Here is a 9,404-nt window from a genome sequence, read left to right as displayed (position 1 = left end):
AGCTACTTAGGAACTGAGGGAGGAGGATATCAAGTTCGTGGCCAGTCTCTGCAACTTAGCAAGACCCTATCTCAAAATAAAAAAATAATAAGCACTGGGGATGTGGCACAGTGATAGAGTACCCTAGGTTCAGTCCCCAATACCAAGAAAAAAAAGAGGGGGCATCCCCTTTCCAAGTTTCCTTGGAGCTATATAGCTGGGTTCTAACCTTCACCAGGTAAATGTGATAAGAATTATCTCTGTCTCTCTAAAAACAGGCTCTGCTTTGCCTCACCTATGTCCACCTAAGGATTTTAACTTCAGTTCACACTATCTGGGGCATTCCTTGATCCCTGTGGTTGCTGCCTGGCAGAATAAGTGAAGGGGAGAATAGTAGTTATGATTATTTTAATAAACAGGTGGGAGCAGGGTTGGAGAAAGATTGAAGGACTCCTCTCCACCAGATAACAGCTTCTCTTTTTGGAATTTTATTCCAGGCGAACTTGCTTATTGGTCTGGGTAGTCAAGTCATAGCATCTTTACTTGGATTGCGGTGGAGGGATATAGCATGAGGGGAGCAGGGAACAGCACATTCCAGCTTCAGGACATGGTGCTCAGGAATTTGCAAATGCTGCTATGCTTATTAGTCTGGTTGCATTTCTTCCGCTTCCCTTTGCCCCTTCCTGCCTTACCAAGGCTCATAGTCTCCTGTCCTTAACCCTCAGATGGAGCTGGAAAGCTCAGTTAAGGCTTCCCTACCTACCCTTTGCACTAGTGTATCTGCAGGTTGCTGTTTGTGTTGTACATGCTGTTCAATGGTGTTGGTTGCACTAATAATAAACCTTTCACTCAACTCTAAATTCTTAATTCACCATTACTCCCTTTCTTGGTAATATTTCTCGTCTGCTTTAGCCTTCTTCCACCTTAATTCCCCTTCTTCCTTGCTTGGTAAACCTCCTCTTTATCTTAGATCTAATCTTTGTTTTCAAGGCTGTCTATCTGGGAGTAGTGTGCATTTTACATTTGCTTTGCCTTGTGTGCTCTCTGTATCCTCCCCTCCTGCCTCTTATTCTGTAGCAGCCAAAGCTCTCTTCAGTGATATGAACTATGTTCTTTCTAAGGTGTGCCTTTACCCTAAAACCCATGTCCTCTCTGTGTCGCTGGGCTTGGGGATACTTTGTAGAAGATATGTGCACACCTTTTTCCCCCTGTCCCACAAGCACCTTCACTTTGGAATCTGGAATCTCATTGTAGGCAGAGAATCCTTCACTCCCCAATATCTCCTAACCAAGATAATAAACGTGAGGGAGGGAACCTGAAACAACTCTACCTACTGTGGTCATCAAACACTGATAGTCTTTTCCTAAGCATTTGCTGGCACTACCTTCTCCCTATCATGAGAAGGAACTCCCCCCACAATTATGTGTTAAATTTGTTGAGCATTTGTCACGCAGCTAATGTAAGTCTAATAGTATTCTAGAAACTGGTGGGTTGGAGGGAAAAGGCACTCCTGCACTGAGTCTGTGCTTTCATATACATAAGATATGATTAGAAAATAATGCTGAGCACATCACATAGAGCATAAAAGCAGTATCTGCACCCAAGTAATACCACTAGTCCTGTTTTTCCCTGAAATTCTTCCAAAATTACTTTGAGAACCACTCTCATTCTTTGGAATGTCACGAATGGTACCATATCTTTGGGGTAGATTTTGGTTTTGGAAGCATTCATTGAATGTCTATACTGCAAAATACTTCAGTGATGATTGGAGCCTTGGGGGATTCATGTGGCAAAATGGCACCTACCTTTAAAGAACTTACTCTCTAATGATGATGAATCTATTATAAGACATGATAAATGATTTATTAGTAATATATAGGCAAAGAAAGATAAAACCAGTGTTTTCACTTTTTTTTGGGGGGGGGGGTAATAGAGATTGAACCCAGAAGGCTTTACCACTTACATCCTCAGCTCTTTTTGATAAAGGGGCTCATTTAGTTGCTTAGGACCTTGCTAAATTGCTGAGGCTTGCCTTGAACTTGGAATCCTCCTGTCTCAGCTTCCCAAATTGCTGGGATTACAGGCATGCACCACTGTGCCGGGCCCAGTTTACCTTCTATATTTGGATTCCCAGAACAGCCTTTTTATGTAACACTAATTTGTTCAAGAGATTAGGCCAGTTGTCCTGGAGAATTGTCTTTTCAGCTTTGATTGACTGTTTTTATTGTTTTTTGTTTTTGTTAGGGGTAGTGGGGTACTGATAATTGGACCCAGGATTGCTTTACCACTGAGCTACATTCCCAGCCTTTTTTATTTTGAGATAGGGTCTTGCTGAATTGTTGACACTGGCCTCGAATTTGCTATCCTCCTGCCTCAGCCACCCACATTGCTGGGATTACTGGCAGTATGTGCCACTGTGATCCCCCCCCCACACACACACACCCCAGTGCTAGAGATTGAATCCAGGACCTCATGCCAGGCAAGCACTCTACCACTGAGCCACTGGCTGCTTTTAAACAGAGTACTTAAAATTATTTCTCCAATCTCTGTTTTACTTAACAAAATTAAAGTCTTGAGAGATTCAAGCCAGACTTTTCTGAAGATAGAAGACACCAGAGAGATTTTTTGTATTTTGTGACATCAGAAGATATGCTCAATTGCCCCACCATTAGTCTGATATTTTCATTGTACAGTTGTATTGTTGAAAGATTTTTTTTAAAAAATCTGGCTAGATGAAAAATACATACCTTGAAAGAAGATACCTGGCAGTGCAGGTCTGCCATATAATAAGGACCAGGGGCTGGGGTTGTGGTTTAGTGGTAGAGTGCTGGAGTGCTTGCTTGGTAAGTGCGAGGCCCTGGGTTCAATCCTCAGTACTGCACATAAATAAGGAAAATAAAAGTTCATTGACAACTGTAAAAATATATTTTAGAAAAAGAATAAGGACCAAATATTGTCAATGATTAATGTTAATGATTTTTCAAAAACCTCTGAATATCTTAATGTTTATGTAACATCACAACTTTTATGTTGGCTCACTTTTAAAAAATGGTTCAAGGGCTGGGGAGATAGCTCAGTCGGTAGAGTGCTTGCCTTGCATGCACAAAGCTCTGGATTCGATCCCCAGTACCGCAAAAAAAAAAAAAGCTACAAAACAAAAATGCTTGAAGGTCTAAAACATTGCAACCTGTTTTGAGATCACAACATGAATAAAAACAAGCGAAAGGTCAGGTGTAGTGGTGCATGCCTTGTAATCCCAGCAATGTGGGTGACTGAGGCAGGAGGATTGCAAATTTGAGGCTAGCCTTGGCAATTTAGTGAGACTTTGTCTCAAAATAGAAAAGGCTTGGGATGTAGCTCAGTGGCAAAGCATCCCTGGGTTCAATCCCCAGTACCAAAAAAACAAAACAAAAGGTGGCCAGACACAGTGGAGTATGTCTGTAATATCAGCTATTCAGAAGATAGATGCGGGAGAATTCCAAATTCAAGGCCAGCTTCAGCAATTTAGTGAGATCTTGTCTTAAATAAAAAAGGTGGGGGATGTAGCTCAGTGGTAGAGTGCCCCTGGGTTCAATCTCCAGTACCACAAAAAAAAAAAAAAGAAAAAAAGTGAAGGTGAAGGAAAAGACAATATAATCTGGAGCATAATTTATCAAAGGATCGAATGGAAGATAGTAGAAATAACTTGAGGCCAGTTATTGAAATTGCGTGATAGGGAATTTGGATTTTTATTTACAGGTAAGTTTTTGAGAAGAGGATTGACTTTCATTCTGGTGGCAGTGGAAAAAAAAAAACAAGAAATTGGTGTCAACAGTACTAATAAGCTTCCCAGTAATTTGTGCAGAGAGGATATACATTTGAAATATATCAGGAAAGAGACAAGAGACATTTGTGAAGAAAAAGTCTTAACTGATTAGACTTCCTCAGCCAACAATGATACTCTTATCTGTCATGTGCTAGACATGGTGAAAGGTATTTGATGTATGTAAATAATTGAGAAATAAAGACTAATTTGCAGCTTAGTAGGTGACATACACTTAATAGGAAACACAGTACAGTATGTTGCTAATGGATAGGGACTAAATGAATAGGACAAGAAAGGGGTCATCTATCTATTCGATAAGATGTGAAGGGGAAGGTTTCTCTGGAATCATGAGCTGAATTGTGAACAGTCAGATACAGTATAGAAAAGGGGTAGTGGGCAGATTGAGCACTTATTGTGAGTCAGGCATTGTTCTAAGTATTAGACATTAATTTAGTAATTCCAGCAACCACTCACCCCCTGCTCCATACTGGGGATTGAACCTGGGGCACTGTACCACTGAATTACATCCCCATTTTGAGACAGTCTTGCTAAATTGCCAAGGTCTCAATTTGCCATCCTCCTGCCACAACCTCTCAAGTAGCTGGGATTGCAGACATGTCCCTGGCCCAACAACTTTTAAATTAAGAGGCATTATCAACAACTCCATTTTTTATGTGGAGAAACTGCAGCAAAGGCAAAATTCAGAGCGCTAATAATCAAAACTAGGATTTGAGGGCTGGGGATATAGCCAGTTGGTAGAGTGCTTTCCTAGTATGCATAAGGTCCTGGGTTCAATCCCCAGCACCACAAACAACAACAAAATAATAAACATTAAAAAAAAAAAAACTTCAGAACATGAGCTCCTAACCACCACACATAAACAATGATGAGTCAAAAATAAAAAAGACAGGTTTCTAATGTATGTGGAGAACACAGTGTCATTAACTTGAATAGGTAGAAGAGGATGAGTAGGTTTTGGGGGTGAAGTAATGAGTTAATTTGGAGAACAGAGTTGAAAATTTGTTTAGCCGGGAAATGGATCTGGAGTTCAAGAGCAAGAAATTAGGCCTAAAGATATGAATTGGGGAATTATCTGCCCAGAGGTGACCAAGAAATTCTAGTACTAGAAATCCCAGCAGTAATCTGGAACAAAACAGGAGATGCATGATAAGGTTGACTAATTTTTTTTAAAAAAGTTATTATGAAGTAATGAATCATTTCAAGATAGCTCATAAACTAGGCTGTGAAGGAGTTTCAGAACTGTTTTGTGTCATGACAACATCCTTGAAACAACTGTAGATTGAGATCATTTCTGCCCAAGTTCTCTAATGATTTACTTTATAGGATAAACTGCAGGCAGTTATCCAAGCCTCTTAAAATGTATAATAAGTTAACAACTTGGAAGGGCACAATATTAAACACCTGTACATTAGATTAGATTCCCCCACATTAGCAGGTTTTTTTTTTTTTTTTTTTTTTTTTTTTACAAGAAAGCAGTTTTGATTAAGATCTAAGAATGTTTAGTTGAAAATATCACTATAGGGTGGCATTAGCTCTGGCCTGGTGTGGTAGCACACACCTATAATCCCAGCAACTAGGAAGGCTGAGGCAGGAGGATCACAATCTCAAGGCTAGCCTCTACCACTTAGCAAGACCCTCTCTCAAAATTTTAAAAAGGGGACTGGGTGTGGTGGCACATACCTGTAATCCCAGCGGCTCCGGAGGCTAAGGCAGGAGGATCACAAGTTCAAAGCCAGCCTCAGCAAAGCAACTCAATGAGACACTGTCTCTAAATAAAATACAAAATAGGGCTGGGGATGTGATTCAATAATCACATGCCCCTGAGTTCAATCCCTGGAACCCCCCAAAAATTTTTTTAAAGGGGCTGGAGGGCATAGCTCAGTGGTAGAATGCCCTGGGCTCAATCTCCAGTATTTCTCTCTCTCTCTCTCTCTCTGTCACACACACACACCTATCTGTCCCATGGTTTCAATGTCTAAAATAACTTCAGGAGGCAGAAACCAGATGACAAGGGATGAAGGTAGTAGGGACTTAGGAAGGTATATGTTTTCTTTGAAGAAAGTACAAAACAATCTGGTGATTTGGAATTCATTAAGGACTAATCAACTGGAGTATGAGAATTTGAAGGTGATACAAAGACATTTATGGAAGTTTCCTTAGGAGGCTGAAATGAGTGGGATGGTAAGCCTAGTTAGAAAAGGAACCTTCAGTGCAGATGAGCAAGGTCAAATACTAGAGCAGAAATTATAGCAGAGGGTGGAATATAAATATGTAAAAATAGTTTGGGAGGGGGATAGGTCATACAACATAAAAAGGATAGACAGGACTGCTGGGCTAGAAAGAAAAAGGTGAAGGAACTAGAGAGATGGGGTGGCTGCAGGGATGGTAGAAATTTCAAACTATTCTACATGAAGGTTCCAAACCCTCACCCTCAGAAGTTACTGGGAAAATATTTGAGAGTGGAAGAGATCATCCCCAAGTACCCAGTCACCTCTGTTTGCCACAGTCCCCTTCTGGATCTAGAGCCTCCATTTTATAAATCATGGAGCCTTCTTCCCTTCACAACATGGCTGTTGGTTGCCCTCTGCTGGTCAATCTTGATTTTGGCTCTCCAGATATTTAAGCCTGAGAGCATGTACAAAATAGAATTTGGCAGGAAGGGGAATACTGAGCCTATTAGGTTCTATTACTCTTTACATTTGATCACACTGGTGTGTGAAGTCTTGCAAAGAAACAAAATACACAGTTTTCCTAAGCCTCAAGAACTTTTTGTCCAGTCTGAATGAAGATTAAAAGATGTATACATTACTGTAAAACACACCCATTTAGTCAGGCATGGTGGCGAACACCTGTAATCTCAGTGAATCAGGAAGCTGAGGTAGAATTGCAAGTTCAAGGCCAGCTTCAGCAATTTAGCAGGCCCCAAGCAACTTAGCAAGACACTGCCTCAAAATTAAAAAGGTCCAAGGATGTAACTCAGTGGTAAAGTGCCTTGGGTTCAATCCCTACCCCCCAGAAAAGAAACTAAAAAACACCCATTATACAACAAAACTAGATTAAAATGTGTACATTGAGTGGCTTATCTGTGTCAAGAGTTTATATTCTACAGAGAAAGAAAGACTTCATGTAAGATTAGGGAGAAGGATGTGGGCAGCAACAGGTGGTCAGAGACTTTCCAGGAGAACCAACACTTAGATGGAGACTGAGTAAATGAGGATGAGAAAGGTTATTTAAGAGAGAGAATAGCATGAACAAGGTCAAATAACTGTACTAGGAAACTAAAAGAATGCTGGTGGCTGTGAAAATGGGCACAGGGCACATGCCTGTAATCCCAGTGACTTGGGATGCTAAGGCAAGTTGGAGGCCCTGTACCAAAAAAATAAAAGGGCTGGGGATGTGGCTCAGTGATAGAGTATACCTAGGTTCAATCCCTGCTACCACAAAAATAAATAAAAAAGAAAATGGAAGACTAATAAGAGAAAAGGGTCAGGTTATGCAGCACAGTCATGGCAAGAGTTAAGGTCAGCTGCAGTGTGGGTACTTTAATATGGCTTAATATATATTAACTCATGTAGTCCTCACAAGTACCACTATTTTCCAAATGAAAGCTTTGCTAAGTGGTGGGTTCGACCTGCAACTCACCCTAGAGAAACATATTTAGAAGGCAAAATAAACAGAACTATTTTTTATTTTTGTGGAAGCATGTCAAGATATTCTTTGCATCATACTCAGTGAATGGTAAGTTGGTAGACTGTTGGGTTCCAGCTGGAGTGATCTAGAGCATTAAGGGGGAGGGGCCTAAAGGATGTGGAGAACTTTGGAGTGGTGAGAGTGATGCTGGGAAGTCCAGCTGAGCAGTGGTATGAAGGTGGAAAATTCAAGGTACAAATGTGCACAAAGCTCTGACTTACCCTGAATCACCTGCTCTCTGTGATCCTTCTTGGAGAAGAAGCTTCTGCACAAGAAATGAAGTACAAAAAGAACATCCTGAACAAGCAGCTTAGATCAAGAACTAGGGAACTCTACTTCATGTACAACCAGAGAAATAATTTTTACCCCATTTATTTACAATGAATCAAAAAAAAAAAAAAAAAAAAAAAAAAAAGAACTTGGTGATGTTGAATAATGGAGAAGAGATGAATTCCCTAGTTTGGTTAATACAGATAGAGAACTGAAAACAATACCCGGTACATAACAAGCACTTTATAAATAATAAAGTTATCCTCTGACACCCTGGGTCCAGCTGGATCTGCAGTGTTTACTTTTCAATAGGCCCATCCTAGGTATGCCTCAAGAAAATCCTAATGAAAATGCCCTCTTCCTTGGGTCTTGTCATCAGACTTTGAAGGTGTGACTTCGAGTCACAAAATTCAGAGGTGCCGTCTTTTCCTAGAAAGTCCAGGTTTGAAGATTATTGCACAAGCATTCACATTCCCGGAAAAAAAAAAATCCAACTCTTCTTCACTCAAATTCTTCCCAATCCCTTCAAAAGAATGAAACGTGTACCAACATCTGCTAGCAGATCTTAAGTTATGGAATTCTGAAAGTCTGGTATCCTAGCAGCCAATAGAGTTCCGCATAATTAAGCTTCCCGAGATCCAGATCTGAGATCCCCCACATCCTTCCCAAGTGCAAGGGTGTGACCTTTCGCCTCCCTTTATGGAGACGGAAAGGGAAGTGCAGGAAAGGGCTTGGATTCATTTTATATGCTATGAAGATGGGGTAGAAAAAAGCCACCGTCACGAACAGGATTCGAACCTGTGCGGGGAAACCCCATTGGATTTCGAGTCCAACGCCTTAACCACTCGGCCACCGTGACTCCCAAAACCGCACCTTGCCGCGCGCTTACAGAAAGGGTCCGCATTGCAACCGCGGAAAGCGCGTAGATATAGGAAGCAGGGCCCCGGCCCACACGCACACACCTAGAGACTACCCACCTCGCTCCTTACCTCTCCGCTACGCCACTCAAAGGAAAAAGGTCGCGCGCGCGCGCGTGTGTGTGGTGGGGGTGTCTTAGGGAGTGCAAACCTACTTAGGAACGATGGCAAGACCTTCGGACCAAGCACTTGAGGAAAGCGTCTGGGTCCTTATGGTGGCGGCTGAGGGGACTTCTCGGGTTAAGAAGGGGGTGGGAGCTGAGTGGAACAAGGCGTGGCGGGTGAGGGAGACGAGGGGGTTTAAAGGAGCGCCCGGTAAATGCATGCAGGGAAGGAATTTCTCGGGGAAAGGGGTTTGGAGTTTGTCGGGATTAGAGCTCCTCCGTGAGGTTAGGAACGTGCCAAGTGAAACCACTCCGGGCTATACAGGTGAGGGCCCCTTCAGGCGACGGGCTTCCTCCTGTACATAGGCCAGCGGGATAGCACACTCCGGGCCAAAGGCAAAAACAGAGGGAAAGGGCTCTTCGCGGCGGGCAAAAGGGGCTCTCAAGAAAGTGGCGCCTCCACCAGGAAGCAGCTGCCTCCGGGAGGCCGCAGCCTGGGAGGCCGACTGGGGCCGCGCCGCCGCCGCGCCGGGTCTGCCGGCAGGGGGCGCTACACGGGCCGGGGCCGGCCCAGGCGGCGGGAGGCGGCGGCCGCGGCGGCGGAGGCGGCGGGAGGCG

General features: G+C 42.7%; 1 long non-coding RNA gene and 1 other non-coding gene across 2 annotated transcripts; both read right to left on the bottom strand.

Moving 5' to 3' along the window:
- Positions 1-5,519: 5,519 nt before the first annotated feature.
- Positions 5,520-9,266, bottom strand: LOC124981959 (uncharacterized). Its single transcript, XR_007108144.1, has 3 exons — positions 8,755-9,266; positions 7,717-7,760; positions 5,520-5,573 (listed from the first exon to the last, which is right to left on the bottom strand). It is a non-coding gene; the product is annotated as an uncharacterized LOC124981959 (long non-coding RNA).
- On the bottom strand, positions 8,543-8,624 carry Trnas-cga (transfer RNA serine (anticodon CGA)). The gene has a single exon. It is a non-coding gene; the product is annotated as a tRNA-Ser (tRNA).
- Positions 9,267-9,404: the final 138 nt, after the last annotated feature.

This window comes from Sciurus carolinensis, chromosome 4, assembly GCF_902686445.1.
Source record: "Sciurus carolinensis chromosome 4, mSciCar1.2, whole genome shotgun sequence".
Lineage (NCBI taxonomy): Eukaryota > Metazoa > Chordata > Mammalia > Rodentia > Sciuridae > Sciurus > Sciurus carolinensis.
Note: the sequence above shows the minus strand (reverse complement) of the source record. Positions and strands in the feature narration are given on the sequence as shown.